The sequence below is a fragment of the Callithrix jacchus genome, chromosome 13, assembly GCF_049354715.1.
Source record: "Callithrix jacchus isolate 240 chromosome 13, calJac240_pri, whole genome shotgun sequence".
NCBI classification, from domain to species: Eukaryota; Metazoa; Chordata; class Mammalia; order Primates; family Cebidae; genus Callithrix; species Callithrix jacchus.
In genome coordinates this window covers 47,702,683-47,725,338 of record NC_133514.1, presented here as the reverse complement: position 1 = coordinate 47,725,338, position 22,656 = coordinate 47,702,683, and positions in this window count along the sequence as shown.

Genomic DNA, 22,656 nt, shown 5'->3' with positions numbered 1-22,656 from the left:
ATTAATATCGTGAAAATGGCTATACTGCCCAAAGTAATTTACAGAATCAACGCTATCCCCATCAAGCTACCATTGACTTTCTTCACAGAACTGGAAAAAACCACCATGAACTTCATATGGAACCAAAAGAGAGCCCGCATAGCCAAGTCAATTCTAAGCAAAAAGAACACAGCCGGGGGCATCACACTACCGGATTTCAAACTATACTACAAGGCTACAGTAATCAAAACAGCATGGTACTGGTACCAAAACAGAGATATAGACCAATGGAACAAAACAGAGGCACCGGAGGCAACACAACATACATACAACTATACAATCTTTGATAAACCTGACAAAAACAAGCAATGGGGCAAGGATTCCATGTTTAACAAATGGTGTTGGGAAAACTGGCTAGCCATGTGCAGAAAGCAGAAACTGGACCCCTTCCTGACACCTTACACTAAAATTAACTCCAGATGGATTAAAGACTTAAACATAAGACCTGGCACCATAAAAACCCTAGAAGGAAATCTAGGCAAAACTATCCAGGACATAGGAGTAGGCAAGGACTTCATGAACAAAACACCAAGAGCATTGGCAACAAAAGCCAAAATAGACAAATGGGACCTAATGAAACTCCACAGCTTCTGCACGGCAAAAGAAACAGTCACTAGAGTGGATCGGCAACCAACAGAATGGGAAAAAATTTTCGCAGTCTACCCATCTGACAAAGGGCTGATATCCAGAATTTACAAACAACTCAAGCAGATTTACAGGAAAAAAACAAACAAGCCCATTCAAAAGTGGGCAAAGGATATGAACAGATACTTTTCGAAAGAAGACATATATGAGGCCAACAATCATATGAAAAAATGCTCATCGTCACTGGTCATCAGAGAGATGCAAATCAAAACCACATTGAGATACCATCTCACGCCAGTTAGAATGGCGATCATTAAAAAATCTGGAGACAACAGATGCTGGAGAGGATGTGGAGAAAAAGGAACACTTTTACACTGTTGGTGGGAGTGTAAATTAGTTCAACCATTGTGGAAGACAGTGTGGCGATTCCTCAAGGCCTTAGAAATAGAAATTCCATTTGACCCAGCAATCCCATTACTGGGTATATATCCAAAAGACTATAAATCGTTCTACTATAAGGACACATGTACACGAATGTTCATTGCAGCACTGTTTACAATAGCAAAGACCTGGAATCAACCCAAATGCCCATTGATAATAGACTGGATTGGAAAAATGTGGCACATATACACCATGGAATATTATGCAGCAATCAGAAATGATGAGTTCGTGTCGTTTGTAGGGACATGGATGAATCTGGAGAACATCATCCTCAGCAAACTGACACAAGAACAGAAAATGAAACACCGCATATTCTCACTCATAGGTGGGTGATGAAAAATGAGAACACATGGACACAGAAAGGGGAGTACTAAACACTGGGGTCTATTGGGGGGAAAAGGGGAGGGCCAGTGGGAGGGGGAGGTGGGGAGGGATAGCCTGGGGAGAAGTGCCAAATGTGGGTGAAGGGGAGAAGAAAAGCAAAGCACACTGCCGTGTGTGTACCTACGCAACTGTCTTGCATGCTCTGCTCATGTACCCCAAAACCTATAATCCAATAAAAAATTAAAAAAAAAAAAAGACTGCCTGTAAAACACAGAAGACACAATTTGTGAATCTATTCTGGCCTGTGTGCGTTCAACTAAGATAGCTGCATTTATGTTTTCATTCCGCAGGTTAGAAACACCTTTCTTACAGAACCTAGATTTGTTGTTTCCAGATGGAAAGTGGGCATGTACTGTAATGAGAAATCTCTCACGTTAAAAACTAATAAAATCTTTCCAAGTAAAAGGTGTGCATTCAACTTACAGAGTTACACTGCTGTGTGTATGCAGCAGTTTGCAAACACTATGTCTGGAGGATCTCAAAACTGACATTTCAAGAAAAATTTCATATTATATGAAATAGCAGTAAACCTGCCTGTACAACACAGAAAAAATGTATCTTTGGAACTTCTCTGTTGTGTGTGCGATCAACTAAGATAGCTGCATATATGTTTCTGTTCAGCAAGTTTGAAACTTTATTTTTACAGAAGTTAGATTTGTCCATTCCAGATGAAAAGTGGGCATATGCTGTAAAGAGTAATCTCTCACCTTAAAAACGTAAAGAAATTTATTCAGGAGAAAGGTTGGCAATGTGTGTATTCAACTTACAAAGTTACACTGCTGTGTGTATGCAGCAGATTAGAAATGCTTTCCGTGGAGAATCTCAAAACTGACATTTCCAGCAATATCCCATGGTATAAGTAATAGCAGTAAGACTGCCTGCAAAACACAGAAGAAACATATCTGTGAAACTACTCTGGTGTGTGTGCATTCAATGAAGAGAGTTGCATCTATGTTTCAACTCAGCAAGTTAGAAACACTTTTCTTACATCAGCTGGGTTTGTTTATTTCAGAGGGAAAGTGGGCGTATGCTGTAAAGTGAAATCACTCATCTTAAAACCCCAAAGAAAGCCATCTGGGAGAAATGTTATCAATGTGTGCATTCAACTTACAGAGTTACACTGCTGTGTGTATGCAGCAGTCTGCAAACACTTTCTGTGGAGAATCTCGAAACTGACATTTCCAGCAAATTTCTGTGTTATACAAAATAGCAGTAAGACTGCCCATAAAACACAAAAGAGTTGCATTTTTTTTTCAATTTAGCAGGTTAAAAACACTTTTCTTACAGAACCTAGATTTGTTCATTCCAGACTGAAAGAGGGCTTATGCTGTAGTCAGAAATTTCTCACCTTAAAAACTTAAAAAATGCTTTCCAGGAGAAAGGTTGTCAATGTGTGAATTCAATTTACAGAGCTACACTGCTGTGTGTATGCAGCAGATTGTAAACGCTGTCTGTGGAGCATCCCAAAACTGACATTTTCAGCAATATCCCATTTTGTAAGAAATAGCAGTAAGACTGCCTGTAAAACACAGAAGAAACATATCTGGGAAACTGCTCTGGTGTGTGTGCATTCAACTAAGAGATTTTCACCTATATTTTAATTCAGCAGCTTAGAAACACTTTTGTTATGGAAGTTAGATTTGTTCATGCCAGATGGAATGTGGGCATATGCTGTAATGAGAAATATCTCACCTTAAAAAGTCAAAATAAGCTATCCAGTAGGAAGGTTGTCAATGTGTGCATTCAACATACAGAGTTACACTGCTGTGTGTATGAAGCAGTTTGCAAAAGCTTTCTGTGGAGAATCTCAAAACTGACATTTCCAGCGAAGTCCAGTGTTATACAAAACAGCAGTAAGACTGCCTGTAAAACATAGAGATACACATCTGTCAAACTTCTCTGGTGTGTGTGCATTCAACAAAGAGAGTTGCACATCTCAGCAGATAAGAAACATTTTTGGTACAGAAGCTAGAATTGTTCCTTCCAGACATAAAGTGGGCATAGGTAGCAAGGAGAAATTTCTCACCTTAAAAAGTCAAAGAAAGCTATCTGGGAAAAAGGTTGTCAATGTGTGCATTCAACTTAAAGAGTTACACTGCTGTGAGAATGCAGCAGTTTGCAAAGGCCTCCTGTGGATAATCTCAAAACTGACATTCTCACTAGAATCCCGTGTTATACAAAATAGCAGTAAGACTGCCTGGAAAACACAGAAGAAACATGTCTGTGAAACTAATCTGGTGTGTGTGCATTTAACTAAGAGAGTTTCATCTTTGTTTCGATTCAGCAGGTTAGAAACACTTTTCTTAGAGAAGCTAGATTTGTTCATTCCATACAGAAATAAGCATGTGCTGCAATGAGAAATTTCTCATCTTAAAAACTCAAAGAAAGCTATTAGGGAGAAAGGTTGTCAATGTGTTCATTCAACTTAAAGAGTTACAATGCTGTGTGTATGCAGCAGATTGCAAACGCTTTCTGTGGAGAATCTAAAAACTGACATTTCCAGCAAAATCACATGTTATAAGAAATAGCAGTAAGACTGACTGTAAAACACAGAAGAAATGTATCTATGAAACTGCTCTGGTGTGTGTGAGTTACACTAAAAAAGTTTCATCTGTGTTTTGATTAAGCAGGTGATAAACACTCTTTTTACAGAAGCTAGATTTGTTCATTCCAGATGGAAAGTGGGCATATGCTGCAATGAGAAATCTCTCACTTTAAGAACTCAAAAAAAGCTATCTGGGAGAAAGGTTGTCAATGTGTGCATTCAACTTACAGAGTTACACTGATTTATGTATGCAGCAGTTTGCAAACGCTTTCTCTGGATTAATCTCAAAACTTACATTTTCAGCAAAATCCAATATTATACAAAATAGTAGTAAGACTGCCTGTACAACACAGAAGAAACTTATCCTTGAAACTGCTCTAGTGTGTGTGCATTCAACTAAGATATTTGCATATATGTTTCAATTCAGCAGGTTAGAAATGCTTGTTTTACAGAAGCTGGATTTGTTCATTTCAGATGGAAAGAGGTCATGGCCAAGCACAGTGGCTCACGCTTGTAATCCCAGCACTTTGGGAGGTCAAGGTGGGTGGATCACGAGGTCAAGAGATGGAGACCATCCTGGTCAACATGGTGAAACCCCATCTGTACTAAAAATACAAAAAATTAGCTGGGCATGGTGGCGTGTGCCTGTAATACCAGCTACTCAAGAGGCTGAGGCAGGAGAATTGCCTGAACCCAGGAGGCAGAGGTTGCGGTGAGCTGAGATCGTGCCATTGCACTCCAGCCTGGGTAACAAGAGCAAAACTCCGTCTCAAAAAAAAAAAAAAAAGAAAGAAAAGAAAAGAAAGAAAGAGGTCATATGCTTTAATGAGAAATAACTCACCTTTATAACTTCAAAGTAGCTATCTATAAGAAAAACTGTCAATGTGTGCATTCAACTTACAGAGTTACACTGCTGTTTGTATGCAGCAGTTTGCAAATGCTTTCTCTGGATGAATCTCAAAACTGACATTTCCAGCAAATACCAATATTATATAAAATAGCAGAAAGACTGGCTGTCAAACCCAGAAGAATCGTATCTGTGAAACTACTCTGGTGTGTGTGCGCATTCAAATAAGAGAGTTGCATCTATGTTTCAATTCAGCAAGTTTGAAACTCTTTTTTTACGGAAGTAGGTTTGCCCATTCCAGGCGGAATGTGGGCATATGCTGCAGTGAGAAATCTCTCACATTAAAAACTTAAAGAAATCTATTTGGGAGAAAAACTGTCAACGTGTGCATTCAACCTACAGAGTTACACTGCTGTGTGTATGCAGCAGTCTGCAAACGCTTCCTGTGGAGAATCTCAAAACTGACATTTTCAGCAAAATCAAGTTTATATAAAACAGCAGTAAGACTGCTGGTAAAACATAAAAGAAAGGTATCTGTGAAACTTCTCTGGTGTGTGTGCTTTCAATGAAGAGAGTTGCATCTATGTTTTGATTCAGCAAAATCAAATTTATATAAAACAGCAGTAAGACTGCTGGTAAAACATAAAAGAAAGGTATCTGTGAAACTTCTCTGGTGTGTGTGCTTTCAATGAAGAGAGTTGCATCTATGTTTTGATTCAGCAAAATTCGTTCATTACAGAGAGAAAGTGGGCATATGCTGTAATGTAAAATCACTCACCTTAAAACCCCAAGAAGCCATCTGGGAGAAAGGTTGTCAATGTGTGCATTCAACTTACACAGTTACACTGCTGTGGGTATGAAGTAGTTTGCAAACACTTTCTGTGGAAAATCTCAAAACTGACATTTTCAGCAAAATTCTGGGTTTATGAAATAGTAGTAAGACTGTTTGGTAAACACAAAAGAAATGTATTTTTGAATCTGCTCTGGTGTGTGTGTGTGTGTGTGTGTGTGTGTGTGTGTGTGTGTTCAACTATGAGAAATGCATCTATGTTTTGATTCAGCAGGTTAGAAAGTCTTTTCTTACAGAAGCTAGATTTGTTCATTCCAGACAAAAGGTAGGCATATGCTGTAATGAGAAATCTCTCACCTTAAAAACTCAAAGGAAGCTATAAGGGAGAAAGGTTGTCAAAGTGTGCATTCAACTTATAGAGTTACACTACTGTGTTTATGCAGCAGTTTGCAAACGTTTTCTGTACCTAATCTCAAAACTAACATTTCCTGTAGAATTCCCTGTTATAAGAAATAGCAGTAAGACTTCCTGTAAAACACAGAAAAAATGTATTTGTGAAACTACTCTGGTGTGTGTGCGTTCCACTAAGATAGTTGCATCTATGATTCAATTCATCAGGTTAGAAACACTTTTTAACAGAAACTAGATTTGTTCATTCTAGACAGAAAGAGGGCATACGCTGTAATGAGAAACCTCTCACCTTAAAAACTCAAAGAAAGCTATCTGGGAGAAAAGTGGTCAATGTGTGCATTCAACATACAGAGTTACACTGCTGTGTGTGCAGCAGTTTACACAGGTTTCCTTGTGGAATCTCAAAACTGATATTTCCAGCAAAATCTTGTGTTATACGAAATAGCACTAACACTGTCTGTAAAACACAGAAGAAACGTATCCGTGAAACCGCTCTGGTGTGTGTGCGTTCATCTAAGAGTGTTTTGAGTCAGCAGGTTAGAAATACTTTTCTTACGGAAGATATATTTGTTCATTCCAGACAGAAAGTGGGCATATGCTTTAATGAGAAACCTCGCATATCATAAACTCAAAGGAATCTATACACAAGAAAGGTTCTCAATGTGTTCATTCAACTTACAGAGTTATACTGCTGTGTGTATGCGACAGTTTGCAAATGCTTTCTGTGTAGAATCTCAAAACAGACATTTCCTGCAAAATTCAATGTAATATGAAATAGCAGTAAGAGTGCATGTAAAACTCAGAAGAAATGTGTCTATAAAACGGCTCTGGTGTGGGCGTGTTCAACTAAGAAGGTGACATCTATGTTTCATTTCAGCAGGTTAGAAACACTTTTCTTACAGAAGATAGATTTGTTCATTCCAGAAGAAAAGTGGGCATATGCTTTAAAGAGAAATCTCGCACCATAAAAACTCAAGGGAAGCTACACAGGATGAAAGTGTTCAATGTGTGCATTCAACATAGAAGGTTACACTACTGTGCTTATGCAGCAGTTTGCAAACGCTTTCCGTGAAGAATCTGAAGACTGACAATTCAAGCAAAACCCCATGTTATAAGAAATAGTAGTAAGACTGCGTGTAACACAGAGAATAAAAGTATCTGTGAAATGGCTCTGGTGTGTCTGCGTTCAACTAAGAGAGTTGCATCTATGTTTTGATTCAGCAGGGTAGAAACACTTTTCTTAGAGAAGCTAGAGTTTTTTCATTCCAGAAAGTAAGTGGGCATATGCTGGAAAGAGAAATCTCGCATTTTAAAAACTCAAAGAAAGCTTTCCAGGAGAAAGGTTGTCAATGTGTGCATTCAACTTACAGAGTTACACTGCTGTGTGTATGCAACAGTTTGCAAACGCTTTCTGTGGCGCATCTCAAAACTGACATTTTTAGCAAAATCCCATGTACTACTAAATAGCAGTAGGGCTGCCTGTAAAATCGGAATGAAACATATCTGGGAAACTTCTCTGGTGTGTGTGCATTCAACTAAGAGAGTTGCATTTATGTTTCTATTCGGCAGGTTAGAAAAACTTCTCTTACAGAAGATAGATTTGTTCATTCCAGATAGATAGTGATCATACGCTTTAATGAGAAATAGCTCATCTTGAAAACTCAAAGAAAACTATCTGGGAGAAGGGTCGTCAACGCGTGTATTTAGTTAGAGAGTTACACTGCTGTGTTTAGGCTGCAGTTTGCAAACGCTTTATGTGGAGCATCTCAAAACTGACATTTTCAGCAAAATCCCATGTTATGGGAAATAGCATTAAGACTGCCTGTAAAACACAGAAGAAACGTATCTGTGAAACTGCTCTTGTTTGAGTGCATTCACCTAAAAGAGTTCCATGTATGTTTCTATTCAGCAGATTAGAAAAACTAGTCTTAAGAAGGTAGATTTGGACATTGCAGATGAAAAGTGGGCATATGCTGTAATGAGAAATCTCTCACCATAAAAACTAAAAAAAAGCTATTCAGATGAAAGGTTATAATTGTATGCAGTCACCTTACAGAGTTACATTGCTGTGAGTATGCTGCAGTTTGCAATTGCTTTCTCCAGAGAATATCAAAGCTAACATTTCCAGCAAAACCCCGTGTTATACGAAATAGCAGTAAGCCTGCCTGTAAAACACTGAAAAAACGTATCCGGGGAACTGCTCTTGTGAGTGTGTTTTTAAAAAAGACATTTATGTTTATATTCAGCAAGATAGAAAAAATATTTTTTACAGAAGCTGAATTTATTCATTAAAGATGGAAAATGGGCATATGCTGAAATGAGAAATCTCTCACCTTAAAAACTCAAAGAAAGCTATCTGGGATAAAGGTGGTCAATGTGTGCATTCAACTTACAGAGTTACACTGCTGTGTGTATGCAACAGTTTGCAAACGCTTTTTGTGGAGAATCTCAAAACCGATATTTCCTGCAGAATCCAATGTGGTATGAAATAGCAGTAAGAGTGCATGTAAAACTCAAAAGAACCATATCTGTGGAACTGCCCTGCTGTGCACTCATTCAACTAAGAGAGTGGCATCTATGTTTCATTTCAGCAGGTTAGAAACACTTTTCTTACAGAAGATAGATTAGTTCATTCCAGAAGAAAAGTGGGCATATGCTGTAAAGAGAAATCTCACACCTTAAAAAGTCAAAGGAAGCTTTCCGGGAGCAAGGTTGTCAATGTGTGCATTCAACGTACAGAGTTACACTGCTGTGTGTATGCAACAGTTTGCAAACACTTTCTGTGGTGCATCTCAAAACTGACATTTCCAGCAAAATCCCCTGTACTATGAGATAGCAGTAAGGCTGCCTGCAAAATAAAGAAGAATCAAATATGTGAAACTTCTCTGGTGTGTATGCATTCAACTAAAAGAGTTGCATCTATATTTTGATTCAGCTGGTTAGAAATACTTTTCTTACAGAAGATAGATTTCTTCATTCCAGAATAAAAGTGGGCATATGCTGTAAAAAGAAATGTCACACCTTAAAAACTCAAAGGAAGCTATCCCGAAGAAAGATTTTCAATGTGTGCAGTCAATGTACAGAATTCCAATGCTGAGTGTATGCAGCAGCTTGCCAATGTTTCTGTGGAGAATATCAAAGCTGACATTTTAAGCAAAATACCGTCTAATACAAAATAGCAGTAAAACCGCCGGTAAAACACAGAAGAACTGTATCTGTGAAACTGCTCTGGTGTGTGTTTATCAACTAAGAGAATTGCATCAGTGTTTTGATTGAGCAGCTTAGAAACACATTTTTCACAGAAGCCAGATTTGTTCATTCCAGACAGAAAGTGGGCATATACTGTAATGCAAAATCTCTCACTTTAAAATCTCAAAGGAATCTGTCCGGAATAAAAGTGGTCAATGTGTGCATTCAACTTACTGAGTTATACTGCTGTATTTATGCAGCAGTTTGCAAACGCTTTCTGTGAAGAATCTGAAAACTGACAATTCTAGCAAAATCCCATGTTATACGATATAGCAGTAAGACTGCCTGTAACACACAGAAGAAACATACCTGTGAAACTGCTCTGCTGTGTCTGCATTCAACTAAGAGAGTTGTATCCATGTTTCAATTCAGCAGGTTAGAAACACTTTTCTTACAGAAGCTAGATTTGTTCATTCCAAAAAGTAAGTGGGCATATGCCGTAAAAAGAAATCTCACACCTTAAAAACTCAAAGGACCCTTTCTGGGAGAAAGGTTGTCAATGTGTGCATTCAACTTACAAAGTTACAATGCTGTGTGTATGCAACAGTTTGCAAACGCTTTCTGTGGTGCATCTCAAACCTGACATTTCCAGCAAAATCCCATGTACTATGAAATAGCAGTAAGGCTGCCTGTAAAATAGAAAAGAAACGTATTTGGGAAACTTCCCTGGTGTGTGTGCATTCAACTAAGAGAGGTGCATCCATGTTTCGATTTGGCAGGTTAGAAAAACTTCTCTTACAGAAAATAGATTTGTTCATTCCAAACAGATAATGGGCATATGCTTTAATGAGAAATATCTTATCTTGAAAACTATCTGGGAGAAGGGTCGTCAACCTGTGTATTTATGTTAGAGAGTTACACTGCTGTGTTTAGGCTGCAGTTTGCAAACGCTTTATGTGGAGCATCTCAAAACTGACATTTTCAGCAAAATCCCATGTTATGGGAAATAGCATTAAGACTGCCTGTAAAACACAGAAGAAACGTATCTGTGAAACTGCTCTTGTTTGAGTGCATTCACCTAAAAGAGTTCCATGTATGTTTCAATTCAGCAGATTAGGAAAGCTATTCTTAAGAAGGTAGATTTGGACATTGCAGATGAAAAGTGGGCATATGCTGTAATGAGAAATCTCTCATCATAAAAACTAAAAAAACCTATTCAGATGAAAGGTTATACTTGTGTGCATTCACCTTACAGATCTACACTGCTGTGAGTATGCCACAGGTTGCAATTGCTTCCTTCAGACAATATCAAAGCTAACATTTCCAGCAAAACCCCGTGTTATACAAAATAGCAGTAAACCTGCCTGTAAAACACTGCAGAAACGCATTCGGGGAACTGCTCTTGTGTGTGTGCCTTTAAAAAAAGAGAGTTGCACTTATGTTTATATTCAGCACGGTAGAAAAACTTTTTTTACAGAAGCTGCATTTATTTATTTTTTTAAATTTTTTATTGCATTTCAGGTTTTGGGGTACATGTGCAGAACATGCAAGACAGTTGCATAGGTACACACATGGCAGTGTGTTTTGCTTCTTTTCTCCCCTTCACCCACATTTGACATTTCTCCCCAGTCTATCCCTCCCCAGCTACCGCCTACACTGGCCCTCCCCTTTTCCCCCAAATACACCCCAGTGTTTAGTACTCCCCTCCCTGTGTCTATGTGTTCTCATTGTTCATCACCCGCATATGAGTGAGAATATGCGGTATTTCATTTTCTGTTCTTGTGTCAGTTTCTGAGAATGATGTTCTCCAGATTCATCCATGTCCCTACAAACGAAATGAACTCATCATTTCTGATTGCTGCATAATATTCCATGGTGTGTATGTGCCACATTTTCCCAATCCAGTCTATCGTCAATGGGCATTTGGGTTGGTTCCAGGTCTTTGCTATTGTAAACAGTGCTGCAATGAAGATTCGTGTGCATGTGTCCTTACAGTAGAACAATTTATAGTCCTTTGGATATACACCCAGTAATGGAATTGCTGGGTCAAATGGAATTTTTATTTCTAGGTCCTTGAGGAATTGCCACACTGTCTTCCACAATGGTTGAACTAATTTACACTTCCACCAACAGTTTAAAAGTGTTTCTTTTTCTCCACATCCTCTCCAGCATCTGTTGTCTCCAGATTTTTTTAATGATCGTCATTCTAACTGGCGTGAGATGGTATCTCAATGTGGTTTTGATTTGCATCTCTCTGATGACCAGTGACGATGAGCATTTTTTCATATGATTGTTGGCCTCATATATATCTTCTTTCGTAAAGTGTCTGTTCATGTCCTTTGCCCATTTTTGAATGGGCTTGTTTGTTTTTTTCTGTAAATCTGTTTGAGTTCTTTGTAAATTCTGGATATCAGCCCTTTGTCAGATGGGTAAACTGCAAAATTTTTTTCTCATTCTGTTGGTTGCCAATTCACTCTAGTGACTGTTTCTTTTGCCGTGCAGAAGCTGTGGAGTTTGCTTAGGTCCCATTTGTCTATTTTGGCTTTTGTTGCCAATGCTTTTGGTGTTTTGTTCAGGAAGTCGTTGTCTACTCCTATGTCCTGAATGGTTTTGCCTAGATTTCCTTCTAGGGTTTTTATGGTTCCAGGTCTGATGTTTAAGTCTGTAATCCATCTGAAGTTAATTTTGGTGTAAGGTGTCAGGAAGGGGTTCAATTTCTCTTTTCTGCACGTGGCTAGCCAGTTTTCCCAACACCGTTTATTAAACAGGGAATCCTTTCCCCATTGCTTGTTTTTGTCAGGTTTATCAAAGATTGTATGGTTGTAGATATGTTGTGTTGCCTCCAATGCCTCTGTTCTGTTTCATTGGTCTATATCTCTGTTTTGGGACCAGTACCATGCTGTTTTGATTACTGTAGCCTTGTAGTATAGTTTGAAATCCGGTAGTGTGATGCCCCCCTGCTGTGTTCTTTTTGCTTAGAATTGGCTTGGCTATGCGGGCTCTCTTTTGGTTCCATATGAAGTTCATGGTGGTTTTTTCCAGTTCTGTGAAGAAAGTCAATGGTATATTGATGGGGATAGTGTTGATCCTGTAAATTACTTTGGGCGGTATAGCCATTTTTATAATATTAATTCTTCCTAACCATGAACATGGAATGTTTCTCCATCTGTTTGTGTCCTCTCTTATTTCGTTGAGCAGTGGTTTGTAGTTTTCCTTGAAGAGGTTCTTTACTTTCCTTGTGAGTTGTATTCCTAGGTATTTTATTCTTTTTGAAGCAATTGTGAATGGCAGTTCGTTCTTGATTTGGTTTTCTTTAAGTCTGTTATTGGTGTATAGGAATGCTTGTGATTTTTGCACATTGAGTTTATATCCTGAGACTTTGCTGAAGTTGCTTATCAGTTTCAGGAGTTTTGGGGCTGAGGCAATGGGGTCTTCTAGGTATACTATCCTGTCGTCTGCAAATAGAAACAATTTGGCTTCCACTTGTCCTATTTGAATACCCTTTATTTCTTTTTCTTGCCTGATTGCTCCGGCTAGAACTTCCAGTATTATATTGAATAGGAGTGGTGAGAGAGGGCACCTTGTCTAGTGTGGGATTTCAAAGGGAATGCTTCCAGTTTTTGCCCATTCAGTATGATATTTTTTGTTGGTTTGTCGTAAATAGCTTTTATTACTTTGAGATACGTTCCATCGATACCGAGTTTATTGAGGGTTTTTAGCATAAAGGGCTGCTGAATTTTGTCGAATGTCTTCTCTGCATCAATTGAGATAATCATGTGGTTTTTGTTTTTGGTTCTGTCTATGTGGTGAATTACCTTTATAGACTTCTGTATGTTGAACCAGCCTTGCATCCCCAGGATGAATCCTACTTGATCATGATGGATCAGTTTTTTGAGATGCTATTGCACTCGGCTTGCCAATATTTTATTGAAGATTTTTGCATCTATGTTCATCATGGATATTGTTCTGAAGTTCTCTTTTCTTGTTGGGTCTCTGCCGGGTTTTGGTATCAGGATGATTTTGGTCTCATAAAATGATTTGGGAAAGATTCCCTCTTTTTGGATTATTTGGCTAATATTGACAGTGGAGTGTTAAAGTCTCCCACTATTATTCTGTGGGAGTCTAAGTCTCTTTGTAAGTCATTAAGAGCTTGCCTTATTTATCTGGGTGCTCCTCTATTGGGTGCATATATGGTTACAATTATTAGCCCTTCTTGTTGTAACCATCCTTTTACCATTATGTAATGGCCTTCTTTGTCCTTTTTGATCTTTGTTGCTTTAAAGTCCATTTTATCAGAGATGAGACTGGCAACTCCTGCTTTTTTTTTTTTTTTTGCTCTCCATTTGCTTAGTGATCTTCCTCCATCCCTTTATTTTGAGCCTTTGTGTATCCTTGCATATGAGATGGGTTTCCTGGATACAGCACACTGATGGGTTTTGGTTTTTTATCCAATTTGCCAGTCTGTGTCTTTTGATTGGTACATTTAGTCCATTTACATTTAGGGTTAATATTGTTATGTGTGAATTTGATACTGTCATTTTGATGCTAGCTGGCATTTTGCCTGTTAGTTGATGTAGATTCTTCATTATGTTGATGCTCTTTAGCACTTAGTGTGATTTTGGAATGGCTGGTACTGGTTGTTCCTTTCTATGTGTAGTGCCTCTTTTAGGAGCTCTTGTAAGGCAGGCCTGGTGGTGACAAAATCTCTGAGTACTTGCTTGTTCGCAAAGAATTTTATTTTTTTCTTCACTTATGAAGCTCAGTTCGGCTGGATATGAAATTCCGGGTTCAAAGTTCTTTTCTTTAAGAATGTTGAATATTGGCCCCCACTCTCTTCTGGCTTGTAGAGTTTCTGCCGAGAGATCTGCTGTGAGTCTGATGGGCTTCCCTTTGTGGGTGACCTGACCTTTCTCTCTGGCTGCCCTTAGTCTTTTCTCTTTTATTTCAACCCTGTTGAATCTGACGATTATGTGCCTTGGGGTTGCTCTTTTTGCGGAATATCTTTGTGGGGTTCTCTATATTTCCTGCATTTGAGTGTTTGCCTGACTTGCTAGGTGGGTGAAATTTGCCTGGATAATATCCTGAAGAGTATTTTCCAGCTTGGATTCATTCTCTTCGTCACATTCTGGTACACCTATCAAACGTAGGTTAGGTCTCTTCACATAGTCCCACATTTCTTGGAGACTTTCTTCATTCCTTTTTGTGCTCTTTTCTCTAATCTTGGTTTCTTGTTTTATTTCATTGGGTTGATCTTCGACTTCTGATATTCTTTCTTCTTCTTGGTCAATTCAGCTGTTGAAACTTGTGCATGCTTCGTGAAGTTCTTGTATTGTGTTTTTCAGCTCCTTCAATTATTTCATATTTCTCTCTAAGTTATCCATACTTGTTATCATTTCCTCAAATCTTTTTTCAAGGTTCTTAGTTTCTTTGCATTGATTTAAAACATGTTCTTTTAGCTCACAAAAGTTTTCCTTATCCACCTTCTGAAGTCTAATTTCGTTATTTCATCACAGTCGTTTTCTGTCCAGCTTTGTTTTCTTGCTGGTGAGGAGTTTTTGTCCTTTGTAGGATGTGAGATGTTCTGGTTTTGGGTTTTTTTTTTTTTTTGCGCTGGTTTCTTTCCATCTTTGTGGATTTATCCTCCTGTCGTCTGAGTAGTTGTTGACTTTTCAATTAGGTCTCTGAATGGACGCCCAGATTGTTGATGATGAAGTATTTCTGTTACTTTGTTTTCCTTCTACCAGTCTAGCCCCCCTACCGTACAACTGCTGAGGTCCACTCCAGGTCCTGCTCATCTGGGGTGCACCTATAGCAGCTGCAGAACAGTGAGGGATGCTACCAGTTTCTTTTTCTGCTATCTTTGTCCCAGAATGATGCCTGCCATATGTCAGTCTTTTGGATATAGAGGGGTCAGGGAGCTGCTTGAGGAGACAGTCTGTCCTTTATAGGAGCTCAAGTGCTGAGCTGTGAGCTCTGTTGTTCATTTAGGGCTGTTAGGCTGCTACATTTAATTCTGCTGCAGCAGAACTCATAAAAAAACCTACTTTTTTTCTCAGATGCTCTGTCTTGGGGGTTTGGGGCTTTCTTTAGAGTGTCCGTTGTGCTGTCTTGCCCAGCTAGGAGGCAGTCTAGTCACTATTTGCCTGCCGAGGCTCTGCCCTGCTTGTGTGAGGTCTGCCCTGTTGCTGCAGGCTCTGCCTTGCTGCTGCATTCTCTGCCCTGCTGCTACATGCTACGCCCTGTGGCAGAGTCTTTTTGTTGTGGTGGGTTGCCTTGGCAACGATAGGCTGTGTCAGCAATAAGAGTGTACTTCAGTAGGTGTGGATTGCCTGGGTAATAGCATACGCCCCTTTTCCACCGAGCTGCACTGTCCTGCGTTCAGCTGTGCCCGCAGTGAATCTCTCCACCTGGAGCGTTTGGAATCGTTGTTTTGTTTGTCACACTGCACTGGCCAAATGCCATTTTCCTGGAATCTCCAGGCCTGGATCACGGTCCAAGTCTCATTCAATCAAATGGATATGCCAATCTGCCCTCTCAATTCTCAGATTGCCAGTTCAACAGGGCACCCGGAGCAGTGTGCTTTGTGCAGAGCACTGTGGAGCACTGCTGCATCACAGTGCTGGCTACCGGCTGCACCGGCCACTGGCTGCACCAGCCCAAACCTCTGCTCTTGCGTCTCGCATCTCTTTTTTACCTGGGAGTTTCCCCGTTCTGTGGGCAACAAAGATCCGTCTGGAAATGCGGCCCTGACTCACCCTTTGCGCGTTCACCGAGAGCTTCAATCCTGGGTTGTTCTCATGGCGCCATCTTGAGTCAGTCTCCTTTTGAGTTTTTAAAGAGTGAGATTTCTTATTACAGTGTATGCCCAGTTTTTGTCTGGAATGAACAAATCTAGATTCTATAAGAAAAGTGATTCTAGCCTGCTGATTCAAAATGAAGATGCAACTTTCATAGTTGAATGCACAAACACCAGAGCCGTTTTACAGACACGATTCTTCTGAGTTATACAGGCAGTGTTACTGCTCTTTGGTATAACACGAGATTTTGCTGAAAATGTCAGTTTTGAGATTCTCCACAGATAGCGTTTACAAACTGCTGCATACATGCAGCAGTGTAACTTTGTAAGTTGATTGAACACATTGACCACTTTTATCTCGAATAGCTTCCTTTGAGTTTCTAAGGTGAGGGATTTCTCATTACACTATATGCCCTCTTTCTGACTGGAAGGAACAAATCCAGCTTCTGTAAGAAATATGCTTCTGATCTGCTCACTTGAAACATAGCCTTAGAAATAGAAATTCCATTTGACCCAGCAATTCCATTACTGGGTATATATCCAAAGGACTATAAATCCTTCTACTATAAGGACACATGCACACGAATGCACACATGCACATGAATGTTCATTGCTGCACTGTTTACAGTAGCAAAGACCTGAAACCAACCCAGTTGCCCATCGGTGATAGAACTGGACTGGGAAAATGTGACACATATACACCATGTAATACCATGCAATCAAAAACGATGAGTTCACGTCCTTTGTAGGGACATGGTCGAATCTGAAGAACATCATCCTCAGCAAACTGAAACAAGAACAGAAAATGAAATACCACATATTTTCACTCAGGCGGGTGAGGAAAAATTGGAACACATGAACACAGGGAAGGGAGTACTACACATTGGGGTTTATTGGGGGGAATGGGGAGGGACAGCGGTGGGGGAGCTGGGGAGGGATAGCCTGAGGAGTAATGCCAAATGTGGGTGAAGGGCAGGAAGGCAGCAAAACACACTGCCATGTGTGTACCTATGCAAATATTTTGCACATTCTGCACATGTACCCCAAAACCTAAAATGCAATAAAAAAAGAAACATAGATGCATTTTTTTTTAGTTAACCCACACACACCAGAGCAGTTTTACACATATGTTTCTTCTGTGTTTTACAGGCAGTTTTTCTGCTATTCCGTATTAGATGAGATTTTGTGGAGATGTCAGTTTTGAGATTCTCCACAGAAAGCATTTCCAAACTGCTGCATACACACAGTAATGTAACTAGAAGATGAATGAACACATTGACAACCTTTCTCAGAAATTGATTAATTTGAGTTTTAGAAACGTGAGATTTCTAATTATAGAATATGCTCACTTTCTGCCTGGAATAGAGAAATCTAGCCTTTGTGAGAAAAGTTTTTCTAACCTGCTGAATGGAAACATTGATGCAACACCCTTAGTTGAACGCACACACCACAGCAGTTTAACACATTCATTTCTTCTGTGTTTTACAGGCAGTGTTACTGATACTTTGTATAAGGTGAGATTTTGCTGGAAATGTCTGTTTTGAGATTCTCCACAGAAAGCATTTGCAAACTGCTGCATACACACAGCAGTGTAACTCTGCAAGTTGAACCCACACTTTGACAACCTTTCTTAAGGATACCTTCTTTTGAGTTCTTAAGGAGTGAGATTTCTCATTACAGCATATGCCCCCTTTTCAAGTGGAATGAACAAATCTATATCCTTTAAGAAAAGTGATTCTAAGTTCTGGTCCGGCAGAGAATGAGGAGAGACGCAGAGTGCTACATGCTCCCGCTCGGCCCTCCAGGCCCTCCGGCCACAAACTGGTGGGTGAGCTGAGGGGCCCTGGGACTGGCCATACCCTCTGCCCTTTAGACACCAGAGGCCTCCACTGTAGCTTCCCATTGGCCTGGCGAGGCTCAGGCCTTGAAGCCCTGGTGAACCTCTCTACCCCACCCCACTTCAGTGATTGATGGCAGTGGTGGCTTCTCCCAGCCAGTATGCCAGCCTGAATTCTGCTGGCCACTGGATCTCCTGGCCTAAGTCTGCTGGGCCTCGACAGAGCCCCAGCTGAGCTTCCCAGATGCAACGCCTTTAAGTGGTGCCAGGAGGGGTGGACCAGGAAACATGGCGGCCACTCAAATGCTGTGCAACAGTAGCCGTTAGGTCATAGAGGGCCTGGGAAGGTGGCCTAAGGATGCAGGCAGGCTCAGCTGCCTCTTCAGGCCATGGAGCCATGCAGATTCTGTTCCCCAGTGACCACTCTGTCCCCATTGGGTGAGACCTACCTAGTTCTGATGACAACGGACAAAGGCCTAAACAGGCCTGGGAGGTGAGTGAAGTCCTGAATGATGATGGGTGGAATTAACCAGTGGCCATTGAGCTGTTAGTCTTCATTCTACCAGACGTTGCTGTCAGAAGAAAGTAACGGTAGAATGACAGGCCACGTTTATCCCGTTGGAAATGACCACCACCCTCTGGGAAGGTTTACTGGCCGTTTATGGAAGGCCTGTGTATATAATATAAAAAAGCTGCTCTCAACTCCACCCCAACCTTTTAATAGAAAACGTTTGTCACATCTAGTCCTTCTAGATGTAAAGGGGTTGCCGACGTATGATAAAGTAGATTTAGAAAACCACACATGTTGTAAATTCTCATTTGTTTAAAAGAAATCATAGAAAAATACATGTCTTCTGGAGATGACTTTTGGAAATGGAGTTGTTAAATGGCCTCTGGAAGTGATACATCCATGTTTGTTCAGTGGGTTATATGACGTGGAGCTGGAAGACCTGAGAAGGAGGAGAAGAAGGTTCTGTGATAGACTGTCATATTTAGAAGACATTTTTATATTCTAGCCACTGTTTTGTGTGCATTTTATTCTTCACTACTGTATATATAGTTGACAATGCTAAACTTTTTTGAAACATCTGTTTTCAGATGTTCTGAAGTGACTGATGTTAAAATTAGAGGTAGTAAAATCACATTTTGTAAATATCTTTGTGTTACAATTTGTAGGAAATGTTTTTTTGGAAGGAATGGCCTGTTGAGTAATACTCACTGTGTATGCAGTGGTTCAGGGGAGGAGGGAAGAAAGGGAGGTGCAGAGAGTTTTATGTCACCCTGCTTACAGTAAGGCAAGATGAATCATTATCTCTGTGCATTTTGTTTTACTTACCTGTGTATATGGTGTATATAAAGGACAAACGAGTTCTAACTTTAACAACATCTAGTCTTTCTAGATGTTAAAAAGGTTGCCAGTGTATGACAGAAGTAGAGTTAGTCACCTAATGTTTTGTACATTTTGTTTTACAAGTCTAGGAGATATTGTCTTCTGAAAATTTGAGCATTCTTGCCCTCTGTGTTGATGGAGATGGGAAAGGTTCTAGGCCAGAATGTTCAAATTTGGAAGGTTCTTTCAAATTATAACTGTTATTACTTGTTTGCAGTTTATTCAAGACTGCTCTGTACATAGTGGATGAATTAACTCATTACTTGAAAAATCTAGTTTATCTAGGTGTTTAGAAGTGCCCGATGTATGTTAAATGTAGAGGTAGTAAAATACCACTTTGTTAATATATTTTTTCTAAAATTCATAGAAAATACTTTTGGAAATTGAATTGCAAAGCCACCTTTGTGAGCAGTATAGTACTGTCTATACTCATTTAATGGTTTAGAGGAAGTGGGAGGGAAGAAATTGCAAATGGTAATATTCTGGTGTGTTCACACTTGGACATTTCAGACCCCGTTTTCCTGTGAATTTTGTGCATTTTATTTTGCTCTGTATATCGTGTATGTAATGCACAATGATTCCTAATTTTTCAACGTCTAGTCTCTAGATGTTAAAGAGGTTGCCAGTGTATGACTAAGTATTTAATAAAATCAGTATATTTTTTACCCTTTGTGATAAAATTTATAGAAAAACTTGTCTTCAGTAAATGATGTTTGCATTAGAATTTGTTCAGCCATCTCTAAGCATTACATGTGCCTGTACTTGTCCAATGGATTGAAGGCAGAGAAGAAAGAGAGGAGGGAATGATTCAAGGCCAAAATGATCACATTTAGAAGATACCTCAGATGATAAGCATTGTTATGTGTGTGCAATTTTAGTTAACAGTGCTGTGTTCATGATGGACAAGTTATATATTTGGAAGTGCTTGGTGTATTTAAAGGTAATAGTAGAATAACAATTTTTGTAAATAGCTTTTATAAAGTGGTGGAAAATGCTGTTGGGAAGTGGAATTGTGGAACCACCTGGCAGGCAGAAGGGAAGGTTGCAAAATGTGTTTTGCCATTGTTTATTAGAAAATTTCAGCTTAATCTATTGCCTAGATGTTACATGCATTGCATTTAACTTTGCTATACTGTATACATTATGAATATACTGGACAAATGAGTTCCAATTTTATAATATCTAGTCTCTAGATATTAAAGAGGTTGCCAATGTATGACAGAAGTAGAGTTAGTAAACTAACACATCCTGTACGCTTTGTTAAAATCCATAGAAAGGCTGTCTTCTGAGAAAGACTTTAGGAAGTGAAGTAACATCAGCTCTAAGTGACACATGTGTCTGTATCCACCAGGTTGATGGTGGTAAAGAGTTGGAAGGAATGAACAGTTCTAGACCAGAATGTCCCTATTTAGAAGACACTTTCAGATATAACCATTGTTACATGTGTGTAGTTTATTCAACACTACTGTGTATATAGTGGACAAACTTAAGTTCTAATTTGAAACATCTAGTCTTTCTAGATGTTTAGAAGTGCACAAAATATGTTAAAAGTAAAGGTAGTAAATAACAAACACATTTTGTAGCTGTCTTTTTGATAGCATCATTTTTTGGAAATTGATCAATTCTCTGAGCAGTACATTATGATATCTGTGCAGGTTCAGGGAGAAGGAGGAGTGTAAAGGGCTTTCCACTAGTGTGTTTCTGATTAGGCACATAGCTCATTGTCCCTTATGTCTGCATTTTCATTAACTGTGCTGTGTATGTAGTGTATATAAGCAGACATGAGAGTCCTAATTAACATCTAATCAATGTTAAAGAGATTGCCAGTGTATGACAGAAGTAGAGTTAGTAAATTCAATACATTGAGTATACCTTGTGTTAGAAATCATAGGAAAGACGTCTAAAAATCAGAAGTGAAATTGTTAAAATCCCCCCTAAGCTGTTTATGGAGTTGGTAAAGGTCAGAAAGGGAGGTAGGTTCTAGGCCAGAATGTTTCTATTTAGAAGACACTCAAATTACAGTCTGTGTTATGTATACATTTATTCAATGCTACTGTGTATATAATGAAAAGCGTCCGTTGGAAATATCTAGTCTTTCTAGGTGTTTAAAAGTGCACAAAATAGGTTAAAAGTATAGGGCTAAAGTAACACCCCTCTAAGCATTTTTTTTTCATTACTTCCTTAGGAGTGGTTGGTTGAATTTGGAAATTGAATTGTTAAATTTTGATGCTTAGGAGCCTATGCTAACTATTCACTGGGTGGTGATCGGGAGGGGAGGAAGAGGTATGCAGAGAGAAGGGTTTTGTGCCCCGGAGATTAGTTCAGCTGGTCTAACCATTGTTCTCTATGTGCATTCTACTTAATATTATGTATTAAAGGATAAACAAGTCAATGCTCAGAGTATGTTAAAAATAGATACAGCAAATCAGTCCCTTATGAATGTCTTTTTGTTAGTTTTTAAGAAGGTCTGTCTTCTGGGAGTGATCTTTATTATTAGTCAACCTCTTGGAGCCAGACATCCTATACTTAGTTGCTGAGGATGGTGGAAGAGGGAGAAGACAGGGTGAAGGGAAGTGCTCTTTTCTAGTGTCTCCATATCTAGAAGATGGTTTTAGATGATAACCACAGGTATATATAAGTGCTTTTAGTAAAGTGCCTGTGTTTATTGTAGATGAGGTTTATTATTTTGCAACATCTAAGCTTTATAAATGTCTGGGGTGACAACATAGAGCTAATGAATAAGCCAATTTGTAAATACCTTTGTTGTAATTGATAGAAAAGATGCATCTTGGACATGGAATTGTAAACAACCTCTGAGCAGTATATGTCAGGACTTGTTCATTAGTTGGCCACAGAGGGGCAGAATAAACTATAAAGAAAGAGATGTATGCAGATGTGTCCATATTTACATTTTGATGATAGCCATTAATGTATGTATCTCTTGTGGCTGTACTATAGGAATATATTAGATAATTCAATGGTAATATACCTTGCTAATATTTTAATAATATAGATCTGCTAATGAGCTCTCTTGGAAGTGTTATACTTAGTGTATTCTGTTGCTCTATGCTTCATTTTAAATTGAGCATTAAGAGAATGCAGGATTTAAATCAGAACTCTGCCAATGCTTTTATCTAGAGGGGTGTTGCCATTTTTCTCTTTATGAAATTTTTATCCCAAGACAGACAGGATTACATTTTTTTAACAGACTGAGTTGGTGTAGTGTATTTTTGGTTATCAAAATGCTCATATAGCTTTGGGATTTTGAATTGGTAAATATTCATGATGTGTGAAAAATCATGATACATACTATACAGTCTCAGTCCCATAAAATTGGATGTTGTACCTACAGATGCACAGGACCTAGAAGAATCTGTCAAACTTCAAACTGCTTGTGACTGT